This window comes from Periplaneta americana, chromosome 14 (genome assembly GCF_040183065.1).
Source record: "Periplaneta americana isolate PAMFEO1 chromosome 14, P.americana_PAMFEO1_priV1, whole genome shotgun sequence".
In the NCBI taxonomy this organism is placed as follows: domain Eukaryota; kingdom Metazoa; phylum Arthropoda; class Insecta; order Blattodea; family Blattidae; genus Periplaneta; species Periplaneta americana.
The window spans coordinates 155,403,988-155,421,557 of NC_091130.1; positions in this window are offsets into that span (position 1 = coordinate 155,403,988).

The window sequence follows — 17,570 nt, forward strand, 5'->3', positions numbered from 1 at the left end:
CTTGGATGCCAGCTTTGTCACACCATACAGCGACAAATAATATGGTTGTTTACGAATTGCACGACTGTGTAAATACAACCAGCGGTGATCGGTGAGCTCCTAGATTTTAGCAATCCTGTGAAAGTTATCTTATACTAGGTACAGGATCTGTAAAGGTATATGTTTTTCTTCCTTCCCCTTTTCCATCATTCAATAAATGTTATGAAGAATTTCTCTGGTTTTATTAATGATATAAGGAAATGTGTAACATAGCCAAGATAGAATAGAGCACTAATCCCATAGCAAAGTTATGCAGACTTGCATGTGAAGGTGAACACTTTCTCCCTTTTGATCCTCAGACCGTGACAGCTTCACAGCATAATGTCTTTTCTCTGATTTGGTTAAATATACAGGGTGGTATATTTTAATATTTAATGTGAAATGTGTTGGTCTCTATTTACTGTATTGGCGAGAATCTAGTACGATATTCTTTGTGTGAAAACTGTACTTGTGTCATAATCACAACGTAGCCCTTTATAGTCATAAAAAGTTTGCTTTATAGGATGCGTGAGCTGTAAAGAATGTTAATTTTTTATTCTTTTCTAGACCACACAACTGACAAAATCAAGAAGCAAGTAGCAGAATGAACATAGATATAGTCTATTTTTTACAGACATTGTATGTTCAGATAAGTTACGCTTAATTCATATATTTATTTTAGAACATTAGCCGATGGTTTTCATTTGTGTTTCAAATGTCTTGAGGTTTTTTTTTTTTATTTTTGGCATTTACTTGAACACTTGACTAAGTTAAAATGAGATGTATACATGGTATGATAGTACATTATGCAACGAGCCTATAATGGTAGTAATTAAAACGTGAGTATGTTTATGAAACGAGCGCAAGCGAGTTTCATAATTTTCATACAAGCGTCTTAATTACCATTATAGTCAAGTTTCATACGACTTTTTATGCTCGACCATATTTCTAACTTGAAATTATTCAGAAGTATTCATTTTATTCTTATCTGACTGAGGAGCGGAACTGACCTTGTACAATACCTCGTAAATTTTGAGATGTGTGCAGATGCGAAAGTATTGATTTTTTCCGAGAAACAAATGCCCACATTGACCTTGATATAATCTACAGAGTAAAATAAACATTTTATAAAGTTGATAAAGTGTTGTAAAATAACAGAAAAAAATATACCTTTCTGTATCCTATGCAATGCCAATCAAGGAATGAATATGGAATATCTTAAAAGATGTGCAGCTGTAGAGAAGGAAGATATCTTGGTGCAAAAATATTGGAATGCATGAAGACTAATGGCTTTGTTGCCAAATATCTAGGCATTGAATACACACACACACACATATCTCATTTTAACTTAGTCACTTGTGTTCAGCAAGTATATGCTAAAAATGAAAGAACTGAAGATGCTCAAAACTCGAATGTAAATGTTAATCTAAAGTTGTAAAATAAATGCATCTATAATTGATAAGTTGAAAGACGGTAACATACCAAAATAAATAGTATATGGCTAGGTATAGTAATTATCTCAGGTTCAGGTGCTAGATGTTATTACATTTAAGGGTAAATTGTGCAAAGAATATAATGAGTGGTTGGTTGAGCTGTGGTTTATTTACAGCAATCATCACTGGCGATTGTCACCTGGAGTTGCTAGCAGTTGAAATGAACGCCCATGGTTTCTTTACAATGATGATCACCAATGTAGATCGTTGGAGGTTGCTTCTGAACCAAATTCAGGATGCACATAATCATATACATGTTCAATAATGGATATTTAGAGAAGGCCATGTAGAAATATTAAATCACCTACAAGTTATGGCAGCAAAACAAATCAAGACTTTTTTTTAATATGTAGTAGTTAAGCCTGCCATAAATGTTTCACGAACGACGTTTTTATAATAATAATAATAATAATAATAATAATAATAATAATAATAATAATAATAAGTGGCACTACAGCCCACGAAGGGCCAAGACCTACCAGCCGGCTGATGGCCTCACGACCACATGCCGAAGCAGATGTGGATGATCATCCAACCAGAATGGAGGTATCGTGTGGTTAGCAAGATAAGCCCCCCCCAGCTGTTATAGCTAGTTTGCATAACCGGATTTCACTAACTATTGTAGCTCTCCAAGTGCATCACGATGGTGGGTGGGCACCGGTCCCATACACTGGCCGAAATTTCATGAGAAAATTTCTTCCCCCATGAGGACTCGAACCAGCGCGCATTCCGTAACGTGAGTCCCAGGCAGGATGCCTTGAGGCTCATCTCCACTATTAAACATTTAACAACATGTTGTTAAATTGTTTACCGTTAACATACTAACATGTTGATTGAACATGTTAATGCTAATTTCATTGAACACTTTGTCCACACTGTTAAACATGTTAAACTTGACTTTCTTTGCGTAGTCCACCATAAACAGTCTATGAGTTTTTAATATAGATAGTGTTTTATTTTCAAACGTTGGAGAATGGACTTAGATGATAATACGACTTTTGTAAATGCCTCTATTGCTTGTCACAAGGAAGAAAATGAGAATGTGGATGCGACAATATCTTAGTAAAAGACACTATGCAGGATACATTCTAAACGAGCTTAAAGTTGAATACAGTATTGATTTGGATTCAGAAACTTGCTGAGAATGTCAGAACACGATTTTAATATAGTGCTGCAAAAATACTTCCTGTTACATCAAAGAAATACACAATTTAAGAGCAGCCATTTCATCTCAATTAAAAAAATTACAGCGCGATTGATTATCATAGGACCTACGGCGTGATAGATGTTAAAGGAGTGGGTAATATCGTATAATTATTCTTTCCGAAGTTTTATGAACGTTAACATACATCACCAAATACGACTATTACTGACGTCAACAACATAAGATTAACATTTAGCGTACGACGAGAGTGTGAAAACTCTATTGTATTCTCGAGAACAGTTAAATAATAATTCCAGTTTTCTGAAACAGTCGGCCTTCTTTGTTTTGTCTCTGTATTCTTTTGCAGACACATCCCACAAACAAGGCCTTTCCATCAGTGCATTAATCTTATTCTAACGTATTTTCTTTCATTTACTCCATTACTTTGAACAACTTACAGCCAACACCAAGGACCAATGATAGTATAAAAATGATCAAGATACGCACCACAAAATTGGAACTTATAGTTGTTGCTATGGAAACTATGAACTTTCCCAAACTGTACCGACGCTGCACGAGCAAGTGAATTGACTTGACATGTTTTCCATTGCTGCTGGAAAACACGCCAACATATTAAGTCAATTGAGACTTGAAATGTCCATATACATGTTAAATTCCACATGATGTTTAGTAGAGGAGACGAGCCTTTAGACCACGGCGCAGGACTACATTTTTGTAAGGAAATTTAAGTTACAAGCTGCTGAAAAATGTAGGGCTATGAAGTAAGGTTGAATCAAGAAATTAACAAACAAAGAACACTATTGCCTTTAACCAATGTTTGTTCACGATTATTTACATCTCTTGACAGTGCAGGTACTTCGCACTGCACTTTCTAAACAGTTATACAGACCAAAACAATAATTTCAGCACTAATTCATGAAGTAAACATCAGCTAGAGAAATTATTGATTTTTACATTCTAAAATAAAGTTTGATTAAAATGTGGGATTTTTGTGAATCCCCACAAAAATTATAGGAACGCCAAAAAAAGGGGAGCTTACAGCTTGACATGCTTAATGCTTAATACAGATATCGTCTTCTTCTTTTCTAGAATAAATGGTATCTTCAGTATTTTGGATTTATCCCTATTCATATTTCAGCAAAGACCCATGTTAACTATTTTACATTACCATCTGTAGTAGATGAAAAGGATGAAACAAAACAAATGCGAATTGACAGATGTATGCTGATAAAGAAACCACTTCCTGGCGATCATCACCAGCATTTATAATCACAGGCGATGGTCATTGTAAACAAACCATAGCTTTAAAGAGAATCATGTTTTGAGCCCAACAGGTACATTAAAAAAAAAAACAAGTGAGCATTTGCTGGTCCAATGGATAATTATAACTTGGAATAGGATTAACAGTGAGTTGAAAAAGTGCTGTGTTTGTAATAACATGGATGTCAGTGAGGCTGACATTTTGCGGGAGGATTACCAGTCTGAAGAAGAGTCCAGTTCCAGTATAGAAGACGAGCTGATAGGAGAAGGAAGGAAAGATTATGAAGAGGAATGGGATTAACCAGAAGAGTTTGTTGCTGAAGACTTGAAAATAGCTTTAAATTGTAAGTTTCTTTCAATTTATAACAGTTTCAAGGTGAAAATCATATTACTGTATTTTATTTTTGTTTAGAACATCTGAAAACTTCGGCTCATATCATATTTGTGGTTGTACTAGAATCTGGCCAATACGATATATATAGGTTAGGACTATAGAATTTAAATTGTCTCAAGTCTAAGTTGTCAAGATTATTTCTTTGGAAACAGCAGGTGACAGTAATGCCAATTGAGTGGATTAATGTCTCTAGGATTGGGTTAATAAATTGAACTTATCCCTGGAAGGATTTTTGTGCCTATTGTCAAGAAACCCATAATAGCGACACAGCTTTCCAACAATTGTATTTATTCGCGTAATTCCCCCTCCCCCCACCTTTTCTAAATAATCCGGAGGTAAAAAATCGAGGAGGAGGAAATTACGCGAGAACTGCAAAATAGAGTTATTTAGTCGCGCCTGGGGGGGGGTGTGTGTGTGTGTGTGTGTGTGTGTGTGTGTGTGTGTGTGTGTGTGTGTGTGTGTGTGTGTGTGTGTGTGTGTGTGCGTGCGTGCGTGCGTGCGTGCGTGCGTGCGTGCGTGCGTGCGTGCGTGCGTGCGTGCGTGCGTGCGTGCGTGCGTGCGTGCGTGCGTGCGCGCGTGCGCGCTTGCGCGCGTGTGTGTGTGTGTTTTTTTTCTCTTCTTTTACTTCCCCATAAGTTTTTAAGTAAAATATATTTGCCCTCTTACAATGCAAAAATATTGATGTGATTTTTAAAATGGTTTCTTGACATGCATACTACAGTGGGTTTATTGACTTTTCCAATCCTAAAATATGTTTATAGCCATTCTCCATCTTGTAATGGTCTTACTGACATCTTTCATCATTACATTCAGACAGAATACAGGGCAGCAAGACCCAATAGACAATGACAGTGCTTTGCTTGTAAGTGGATACTTTTCAAAATAGTTGCAGCCACTATCATTACTGTATATTGACTATAAAGTGAGTATTACATTTGCTGTAACTGTTGCAGTCTGTATTAACAAAGATATTGGTGGTAGTCGCTTATCTACATGTTCATGTGTCACAGAAGTGCCTATTTTATCTTGTCCTTATTTCTTTTTTAATTTCTTTAGTTAGGTTATTACATTTATTCCTTATAACAATACAGAATGTCTAATCATATATTGAAATATTCTTCATTCTGCTTAATAATATTACAGCTGGAAAAATGAGAAGGTACAGCTACTATTAATATTTATACATTTTGTAAAACTAGCTTGGAATAGTACAAACGTACTTCATATTTGACATTGACATATTTCTCTATAGTATTGTGGTGTATAGGTTAATGCAAAGTTAATCTTCTGAATCTAAAAGTTGCACATTGATCAGGATTGTGTATTTTTTACAATTATTTATTTTAATTTAGTTTGCAGATGAAATAAAAGAATTAAAAACAAACGTGTGACAGCCCAGGCATTAGAAACCAGGTGAGGAGGAGATGGCAGTAATATTGGTTTAATTTTAACCATTTGGCACATATATTTTGTTGTATAGAGAAAGTAGTTATTTTAAGTTACAAAATATTTTACTTTAAACGAGCTTTGAAGTTACATACGGGCTATTCCATATGAAATCGATCAGTCAAAAACCTCGCATTTTTTTTTTATACTCTAATTTTTTCCCTACTTATACAAGGTGCTGAGGGGAGTGCATTTTCAAAAATATACTATCGAAAATCAAACGGTTTTCGTATTGTTGAGCGACAAATTTAGCGTATTTTATAAAAACAAGCTTCTTTCAGCGCTCAGAACTCTGGAACCATTTACTGCAGAACATTGAACGAGAGCTCATTTTGAAGCTGACATTTGGTAGGTTATGTTAAGAAGTAATCCTTATTTTTATTGTACACAGAGAGACAAATAATCTGATTTTACTTGCTTTTAGGATTTTTGGCCATTTGTAAAAATGTAAAAAAATATTGAGGAAAAACCTTGCACTATTCGGCATTGTTTGCTTAGTGTCATGGCAATAAGTTTCGAGGGTATTAAATAGATTATTTTCACACGCTTAGACTTGAACAGCGCAGTACCGCATGCACTGGCCGAGAGCTGAAGATAAGCGAGCATTGGGCGTCATTTTACTCCTGTGTTTATGAAAACCTGTGATAAAGCTAGCACAGCCATGAGTGATAGACGACACATTACGTGTTTGTCTCCTGGCTTTGCTTGTCTCAGCTAAGCTCCCATCTCACAGTCAGCTGGTTAGTTTACGCGCATACTATTTATTTCCTTTATTTGATATTTTCAATACTTTCTTATCAACATACCATCAGTAAAAAATATGTGTTTATTTGTACTTTCAAAGCAGAATCTAACTATATATTTTTAAAATATGTTTTCCTAGCCAAAGGTGTCTTAATCAGGAAAAATCTAAATTTCTCCATTTTCATAAAAAGTAAGAAAATCTGTATATGTCGATATAAACTTTAATTTCTCAGCATCAAAATAAACCATGATGTCGATCATTGGGTGAAAGGGTTTCAGAGCTACAACAGTTTAAAGTTGCAAATTTTATGAAAATACGATAAATTTAAATATTTTTAATTTCAACACTATGAAGTTCTGATGCCTCAAGCTTTGCACAAAGCATTGTAGCACAGTTCTCTAAGTACAAAAAAAGTTTCATTGTATTTAGAAATTGTAAGGTCAATTTTCTCCATATTTTGGTCGATTTGAGATGGAATAGCTCATACGCATTATTTTTTATAGAATCAAGTCTTTCAACATGTGGCAGGCATTTTTTGGTACTGGTTCCTTCAAATGACTGTTATTTTTAAATGATTTAAATCTTATTACCAGAATTTTACTTTCCAGTTATTTACTTACTTAATAATATGCATATTTGTATGTTATTTTCGTTCATTTCAGAAATGAAAGGTTTAATTCAGATATATTCTTGTTAATGGAGCCTGTTTTTAATTCCTAATGCACCAGGTGATCAGCTGCTCTGTCTGCAGCATGGCGTTTTTGCTCTTTTCATGTAGGCTGGCATCTTCCCTGAGCCATTAGCCATTCATCACAGTGACAGTGTTTTATAAAATTAATTTGGAGTATTACACAAATTTTATTACTTAATTCTGTGATGAACAACCAGTAAGTAAGCTAGTAAAATTAATTTCACACCTGAAAAATGAAATTAAGTTAACTACACGTATTTCTGTATGTCAATTCTATTAGACCACATATTGATAGCTGCTCTACAGTTTATGAAGCACTTCATGTTTACAGTATATGATTAAGTTACGAGGGCTATTCATAAAGTAACTCCGTTTATTTTTTACAAACCTGTGAATGAAGATACAGAATTGGGTTACAATACATTTGAAAGTATACACTCTAGTTTATTTTTCCACATACAGTTACATTGAGACACTTGTCGTAGCGTTTGATGAGCTTTGAAATTCCGTAATCATAGAATTCGGCCGCCTGCGACTGAAGCCAACCTAGGACGCTGGTTTCCAACTCTTCGTCATCGCCAAAGCGCTTCGAGCCAAGCCACGTCTTCATGTGCATGAAGAGATGGCAGTCACTAGGCTCCAAATCTGGGCTATAGGGAGGGTGATCCAATACTTCCTAGTTGAACTCTCGCAGTTTGGTCGCAGTACGATGCGCTGTATGCGGCCAGGCGTTGTCATCAGAAAAATCACCCCAGAGCTCAACATGCCATGACGTTTGTTTTGAATGGCCCTTTTGAAGTTTGGTAGTGTGTACAGTAACGCTCAGCATTAATTGTGGCATTCCTCTCCAAGAACTCCACTGGCAGAATTCATTTTCTGTCCCAGAAGACAGTTGCCATGAGTTTCCTCGTCGAAGGTGTTTGTGGGTTTTTTCGGGGAGTGAGTATGGCCCCACTGCATTGATGGAAGCTTTGTTTCTGCATTCACATACCGCACCCAAGTCTCATCTCCTATCACAATCTGATCGAGAAAAGCATCACCTTCTCTTTCGTAACACTCAAGAAAGGAGAGTGCCGCTCCCATCCGCTGAGCCTTTTGTTCCTCAGAAAGGAGTTTAGGCACCCATCTGACAGAAAGTTTCCGGTAGCTCAAATCTTCGATAATCACTTTGTACAGAAGAGTGCGACTAATCTGTAGAAAATCCTCACTAAGCTCCAACATGGTGAACCTGCTGTTTGCTCTAACCCTTTCTTCAACCAAATGAATCAGATCTGCATTCATGATACTCGGTCGACCACTTCTCTCTTCATCATGGACATTGTTTCGCCCATTGTCTTACACCACCTTCACTCATTATCTCTGACCCATAAACTTCACAAAGTTGCTGATAGATTTCACTAGCTTTACAGTTTTTGGCCACAAGAAATCTTATTACAGAACGTACCTCACACCTGGCGGGACTTGCGATTGCAGCACACATTTTGACAGCGGCTGAGAGAGGAACAAAGACACGACCTTGACTCTACCGCTGCTCGACGCGTACTGCTTCAAGGTACACTCCACCGCAAGAGCGGCGCCACTGTCTCTGTTGTTACCCATGCTATATGAAAACGGAAGTTACTTTATGAATAGCCCTCGTACAATTTGAAAACAAATTGTTAATGAAGTATTATGCTTCCATGAGGCGTGTTCAGATATACAGACTGGTATGAAAGATAATCTAGATTCATATTTTTACCATGAAATTCTGTTTGAAAAAACTCTTTTAATCTGATGATACAATATGTTTAAAACGAATTTAGAATGCTTCCATACATACAAAAATCTGAAAAATAATGATTAACTTTCGATATGTAAAATAATTGTTCTCAAAGATTTTGCAACCATTAATATTGTGAACCTCTTACATTGTGCTGCAAACATTCCTACAAAGTATAGAAACCAGCAAACGTATTTGTCCTTTATGAGAGCATTAGCGAGCTAATTTTGAATGGTGGATGAAGTAAGTTTTACGTATCTGATCAAGTTTACTGAATTAACTGTAATGTCAGTCTGTTTAACATAGATATAACTTTTGTACCAAACGAGATTTCTGTTTGATCATAAGTAGAGTTAGCAGTGCATATCCTTGCTTCATAATATCTATGCTTCCACATTGACATGAATTTAGCTAGATTTACACATTTATGTTGAATATTGCTGAAAGTGGATGACAAATGTAATTCATGTTACATGTTTTGTGATGTTAATTGCATTTCGAGAGAAGGACCTTATTCGAACTAATATCATAAAATTATACAGCAGATTGCCTATTAAGATATTTTGAGATTCAGATATCTCTATTAAAGACAAGGTATGAAAACAAAATTAATGAAGTATCAAAGTTTCTGTGGAATGTTCCAAAGGACCATGAAGGGAGAGGAAATGAAAGATTTGCAACTGAAATTACATAACATCATGGTTCTACAATTATTTAATTACACTGTAAGTAAACATGGGTTGTTGGCAAAGTGATCTGAAAAGAATAAAACCCAATGAAGATGAAACTGACACACAATTAATGGTGGCTTGTTATTTGTCGCCTATGCTTTTAGAGTGATGCTCAAATTACAGGTCACATCTGATATCATACTTGTTGTCTTGTTTTTATATGAAGTTTTAAAATATGAGATATATATAAATAATAATAAACAGAACTAACTCTATATCAGTGAGAACTCTCCTGCCACAGCCATGTTTCTGTGTTTGCATTAGATCAAATTTTCATAATTTAGTTTATTATTTTCAATCAGTATAACATGAATAGTATCTGATCTTATATAAATAAATAAAAACGATAAATATAATTTTGTGTTTTTATGTGATTTGTCAATGCAGTTAAAGTGCAAATATAAAACACAAAATCTCTGTTGAGACTTAATTAAGATTTAGAAAAGTATATTACTCTATGTTAACTCGTAATGCCAACAGCGAATGATTGAATACTACTGCCTTAGGTTAAAAATGTCTGGTTGAAAAAGTTATTTTCTGAAAATTCTTTAGCGTTGAAGTATGCAACATAGAATTATTTTGAAAGAACTCCAACTGTCCACGTATTACCGAGACAATTACAAAGTTTGAAATAATTGTGATGGTTTATTTCATTTTTCAGATACTGAAAGTTATCATATGAATGCACGTATAAATGGATTGAAAGATATCACTCATTATTTGAGGTTTTGTATGATAGGAAAATAATCTATTTTGAGAAGACGAGGTGAGGTTAAAAAATGTTACCTCGTAGTTGATGTCATCAGAGTATTGCCTTTTTATAGAAACCTCAAAGGGAGTGATAGTCTGACCTCACTGAATTTTATTGGCTGTACAAACCTAAGTATTATGTAAAACTTACTGCTAAGAAAAAAAAAATCACATTATTTAGACATACCTCCATTTACTCCGCAATACAATCCTTTACTTGTAGTGATATGTGAACATTTGTGGTCTGGTTATCATTCTTACCATTATATATACAACTTTCAGAAGTTTAAACCCAACAAAAACTAATGGATTTCTTCGAGCAATAAAAGTTTTAGAATGGCGTCCTAAATTAGAGTTCTAATTGATGTAACATTTGAAGCTGCCTTTGCATCTGCTTAATTTGAAGAAACGTAAAGCTGAAGGCCCCACAGTTCAAATTTAGGGTATGTGAAAGAAGGCAAAAGCAAAATATACTGACCATTCATGTCGAATTTCACCTCCGTTATCCTATCATCCTTAAAGTTATGTATGTGTTATACCATGAGGATAAACCCAAGCAAGTGGTCTGAAAGGACCACTATCCTACTACCCTTCAAGTTACTTGTGTGTTATACCATGAGGATAAACCCAAGCAAGTGGTCTGAAAGGGCCATTATCCTACTATCCTTTAAGTTACTTGTGTGTTATACCATGAGGATAAACCCAAGCAAGTGGTCTGAAAGGGCCATTATCCTACTATCCTTTAAGTTACTTGTGTGTTATACCATGAGGATAAACCCAAGCAAGTGGTCTGAAAGGGCCATTATCCTACTACCCTTCAAGTTACTTGTGTGTTATACCATGAGGACAAATATAAGCAAGTGGTCTGAAAGGGCCATTATCCTATTACCCTTCAAGTTACTTATATGTTACACCATGAGGATAAACCCAAGCAAGTGGTCTGAAAGGGCCATTATCCTACTATCCTTTAAGTTACTTGTGTGTTATACCATGAGGATAAACCCAAGCAAGTGGTCTGAAAGGGCCATTATCCTACTATCCTTTAAGTTACTTGTGTGTTATACCATGAGGATAAACCCAAGCAAGTGGTCTGAAAGGGCCATTATCCTACTACCCTTCAAGTTACTTGTGTGTTATACCATGAGGACAAATATAAGCAAGTGGTCTGAAAGGGCCATTATCCTATTACCCTTCAAGTTACTTATATGTTACACCATGAGGATAAACCCAAGCAAGTGGTCTGAAAGGGCCATTATCCTACTATCCTTCAAGTTACTTGTGTGTTATACCATGAGGATAAACCCAAGCAAGTGGTCTGAAAGGGCCATTATCCTACTACCCTTCAAGTTACTTGTGTGTTATACCATGAGGATAAACCCAAGCAAGTGGTCTGAAAGGGCCATTATCCTACTACCCTTCAAGTTACTTGTGTGTTATACCATGAGGATAAACCCAAGCAAGTGGTCTGAAAGGGCCATTATCCTACTACCCTTCAAGTTACTTGTGTGTTATACCATGAGGATAAACCCAAGCAAGTGGTCTGAAAGGGCCATTATCCTACTACCCTTCAAGTTACTTGTGTGTTATACCATGAGGACAAATATAAGCAAGTGGTCTGAAAGGGCCATTATCCTACTATCCTTTAAGTTACTTGTGTGTTATACCATGAGGATAAACCCAAGCAAGTGGTCTGAAAGGGCCATTATCCTACTACCCTTCAAGTTACTTGTGTGTTATACCATGAGGACAAATATAAGCAAGTGGTCTGAAAGGGCCATTATCCTATTACCCTTCAAGTTACTTATATGTTACACCATGAGGATAAACCCAAGCAAGTGATCTGAAAGGGCCATTATCCTACTACCCTTCAAGTTACTTGTGTGTTATACCATGAGGATAAACCCAAGCAAGTGGTCTGAAAGGGCCATTATCCTACTATCCTTTAAGTTACTTGTGTGTTATACCATGAGGATAAACCCAAGCAAGTGGTGTGAAACGGTCATTATCCTACTATCCTTTAAGTTACTTGTGTGTTATACCATGAGGATAAACCCAAGCAAGTGGTCTGAAAGGGCCATTATCCTACTACCCTTCAAGTTACTTGTGTGTTATACCATGAGGACAAATATAAGCAAGTGGTCTGAAAGGGCCATTATCCTATTACCCTTCAAGTTACTTATATGTTACACCATGAGGATAAACCCAAGCAAGTGATCTGAAAGGGCCATTATCCTACTACCCTTCAAGTTACTTATGTGTTATACCATGAGGATAAACCCAAGCAAGTGGTCTGAAAGGGCCATTATCCTACTACCCTTCAAGTTACTTGTGTGTTATACCATGAGGACAAATCCAAGCAAGTGGTCTGAAAGGGCAATAAGTTGTACATCTTGATTACACAACTTTTAACACTGTATCCCTTCGGAATATGTATGGTAAGACTTTCCTGTGTTAAATTTCAACGTACCTCGTTTCCCTGTTTCGATCTATTTATGGGTCATCTTCAGAACTGGTCGTTGTTGGTCTTGGCGCCACTTGTTCTGTTTCCTGTGAGGGTGCGTTCGTGTGGTATAGTGTAGAGTCAAAGAGTGTGTGTGTTTTGAAGTTGAGTTGTGTTGAGAATTTCGTTGGGGTGTGTTTTTGTGTGTCTATATATTTCATATTGTTCTAGTGTGTTTAGTTTCTGGCTCTTTGGTTGGATGTGTAGTATTTCCATGTCTGTGTTGATGTCTCTGTGGGTGTGGTTAGCATTTGTGATGTGTTCTGCATATGTGGAGGTGTTTTGTAATTTTGTTATGGCTGTGATGTGTTCTTTGTAACGTGTTTGAAACGATCTGCCTGTCTGTCCTATGTAGAAGTTGTTGCAGGTGTTACACACAAACAAACAAACAAATACAACCACACAGGCGTATACAAACTCAAATGTAACACCTGCAACAACTTCTACATAGGACAGACAGGCAGATCATTTCAAACACGTTACAAAGGACACATCACAGCCATAACAAAATTACAAAACACCTCCACATATGCAGAACACCTCACAAATGCTAACCACACCCACAGAGACATCAACACAGACATGGAAATACTGCACATCCAACCAAAAAGCCAGAAACTAAACACACTAGAACAATATGAAATATACAGACACACGAAAACACACCCCAACGAAATTCTCAACACACAACTCAACTTCAAAACACGCACACTCTTTAACTCTACACTATACCACAGGAACACACCCTCACAGGAAACAGAACAAGTGGCGCCAAAACCAACAACGACCAGTTCTGAAGATGACCCATAAATAGGTCGAAACATGTAAACGAGGTACGTTGAAATTTAACACAGGAAAGTCTTACCATACAAATTTTGAAATAAGTTGTAGTTGAATTTTCCAAAGCTGAAGATTTTCAACACAAGGAAATCCCTATATGGAACCATATTTAACCTTCATGTAATGATCAAGCTCAAAAGTAATTATGTTGCTAACATGATGACATGCGTGTTACTTAATATTGCTAAAGATAATCTGCAGTAAATGCACTGAGAAATTGACATTGGAAAGTTGGTGAAAGGTTATAATGACTGCTTGAATACATTTCAAGTTTTCTTCTAACAGAGTATTTTCCATTCTCATCTACAGTTAACATATATACAGGTTATAACATAATTTTCCAAATGAACTATGACATTCTGAAAATATCCATGTGTTTGGTTCTGTCACATCTTTTTCAGGACCCACTTTGAAATGAGCAGCAACATGCTATATGGAAAGAAGTCAACATTTTAATATCTTGGGTATTAACAGCACTGTTAGACAAAATAATTCTCCACATATTAAGTTTGCTATACTGCCAAAGACAAGGTTCTCTACATTCAGCAGTGATTAATTATTTACCTGGGTAGCTATACTTTTTTTTTTCGGTGTAAGTTAATAATTATGGAGGGTATATTATTTTTATTAAATATGTTTTTTTTTATTCTTTATAATCTGTTAGTTTGTGGACAGCCTTTTAAATCATATTAATGGACGTATTTTGTTCGTTTTATACAGGGTGTATCAAAACTCGATGATAAAACTTCAGGAATGGATTCGTCATATAGAGAGAAGAAAAAAAAGGTGTATTACAACATGGATCCACAAATGCATAATTGGATACTTTAAAGTAGAAGGGTGCAAAGTGCCAAAATGAAACATTGGAGATAAGATAAATGCTGCTATAAGAATAATTGTACAATATTTGTGTCATGTTTTTTTTCTGATAGAAAACAGCAACAGTACAGTGTTTACTCATTAATAATAGTGGTATGTAAAGACATTACTTCTCCAGATTTAATTATATAACAAATTGTGAAAAGGGTTAAGTAATGGGTACAGTTGCAGTAGAAGGGTGCAAAGTTCAATACCTATTTTTTTCTATTCTGGAGCAAGTTTTACTTACAGATCTGCTTGTAGAACTGCCTAGTGCCTATGCTCCTTGTTTGGAAGGTAGGGGATCATTGCTCTTCTTTTCTCCAGTAATTTCCCTATTTTGTACTTTAACTTGAAAAAACGCTGACTGCAATCTTTCATATTTTCCCCCCTTTTTAAGCAGTATGCACTGCTTCATTATCATGGGACTGTTTCACAGAAACACTACCTGCTTTACTAACATCATACTGAATGCAACATGCCTTAGAAATATTCAAGTTCTTGTTGGAAATTAGTTGATCAGCAACATCTTGGATATTAAGGAAATCTGACTCTAGCATTGAAACTGTTTGAAATGGTTTTACAATTTTAGAGTCGTGTACGATTTTAAGCAGGTCACTAGGAATGAAGGTTTTTGTCACTTTCTGTCGTTTTTCAAAGCGAAATCAAAATCGCATTGCAAGAAACTGTGGCCACTGAGAAGGAAACGTTGTTCTATGTGCTCAAATAAATCAATGGCAACTGAAAAGAGACACATGCAAACCGTTACACAGTTTTTGTTTTGAGCTGCACAGTTATTGCTCCAGATTATCAGATTCTTCTTGTTTGTTATGTCCATATGTATCAGTTTTAGCAGACACGAGGCATCAGTCTGGCTAGACGGGCTCCGCTACAAACTGACAAACACAGGGATGCCGCGCATATTTGTCAGATGGCTCTCGGATTTCATACGTGACCGAACGGCTCAAGTAAAAATTAACGACAATCTTTCTACCAACTTAACCCTTCATGGGGGAGTAGCCCAAGGCACAGTACTGTCTCCGATCCTTTATAACATCTATGTAGCTGACATCCCGCAACCACAAACTCCGACAATCAAACTCGGACAGTTTGCAGACGACACAATTCTGACATCGAGAAGACTTAGTATACACACGCAAGCACGATTACTCAACAACTCACTGAGACGCCTCACAACATGGCTCGACAAATGGAGACTAACGATTAACACAACGAAAACACAAGTCATGGTACTGAAAAGACGACGATACCCACGAGCGACAATACGTGACAGGAACCCAATACGAATAAAAAACGCACGACTACCATACCGAGACAAAATAACGTACCTCGGAGTGACCTTTAACAGGAAACTGAACTTCAATCCGCAGGCGGTTAAAATCCTCCAGCGAATAGCCCTATCCGCGAAACTCCTCTATAAAGTTTCCGGTCGCCCTCCCGAACGAATAGGCAGCCTTCCTCAAACCAATATCATAATATATAAATCCATCATCCGACCATCCATAATGTACGCCTCTCATATCTCCGACTCCTAATCCAAAAAGAGAGAAGCCTAATCCGCAAAGCTTATCTCCTGGTTCCCAACACCAGAAATCATATCCCATATGACCTCTCCCGAATTAAACCCCTTCCCGAATACATCCGTCGCAAAAACATTAAATATGTCCACAAATCCATAAATAAACCCTACACACAACTGCTCTTCAACCCACCTCCCCCTCAGAATCCCGACATAACAATATCAAATCTCTATCAACAATACACCCAACACCTACAAAACCAACATTAAATAACATCCATCCCTACACTCCCAAGCACTAGACGACCAACTCCATAATTACCAGCAACGTAAACAAGACGCACTTAATACATAGACGACAGACAAATTAACTACGACAACTAGGCAGCAGACGTTGTGTGGGTTGCCTGCCAGATGGTGAAGTGCAGAGTCCGCCTCCCGAGCAACAACGACAAGAAACGAAAAACACCAAACCCGGATCCTGCGTTTTTCCCTTGCTGTGCCAGTCCATGTGAGGCGTGTGTCGAACTACTAAATCCACGAAAAATAATCGCAGCCTGAAGAGAGCAATTAAGACTCTAAAGCAGGCTACCACGGAGGGAGTGATCCCAACGTGGTAATACATATTACTACTACTACTTCTACTACACGAGGCAATCTCATTGGCACCTCTACTCGCGATGCTTTCACCCCACATATGCATGTAAGACTGCATTGTATCACATACACAGATTCCAAAGTTATAACACAAAAGCTGACTTCTGTAAAACATTTTGCTGTGTGTAAGTTTGGGCACAAACATGACCTGTTGAAGATCCATTGCAAGGCAACAGCATTGCTATCAGGCAACTGTGAAAGACTGGTGTCAGTCTTCATAATATTTTGTGCACAGTCTGCCCTTCTATGATGCAGCTCAAGAGGGCGCTTACCATCTGAAACTGCATGGTGCTGGCAATGTGACATCTAAATATCTCGCTTATGAAACACAAGTGGATGTAGCCTCTTTCATACATCAACCTCCTAGGCACGTTGCACTTTTCTGCGTAATAATTTCGTTTTCTATGATTTTGGCACTTTGCACTTTCTACTTTAAAGTATCCAATTGCAGAGTTATCAGTAGAGACGAGAATTCCATGCAAATGCATGTTTTTATAGGAACATAGAAACTTAGTATTTATCCATTTCATTACTTTACATTTCTAAATATGTGTACTTTTTCCGTGCATATTTGCATGTTTTGGCCTTTTTGGGGATAAAAACATGCATAATGTATATTTAAGCAATTTTTGGCTTAATCGTGCATATAATATACATTATATTCAGTAAAAATGCATGTTTTAATGGTTTTGAATGGAATGGAATGGGTTTGATTTAATTTGT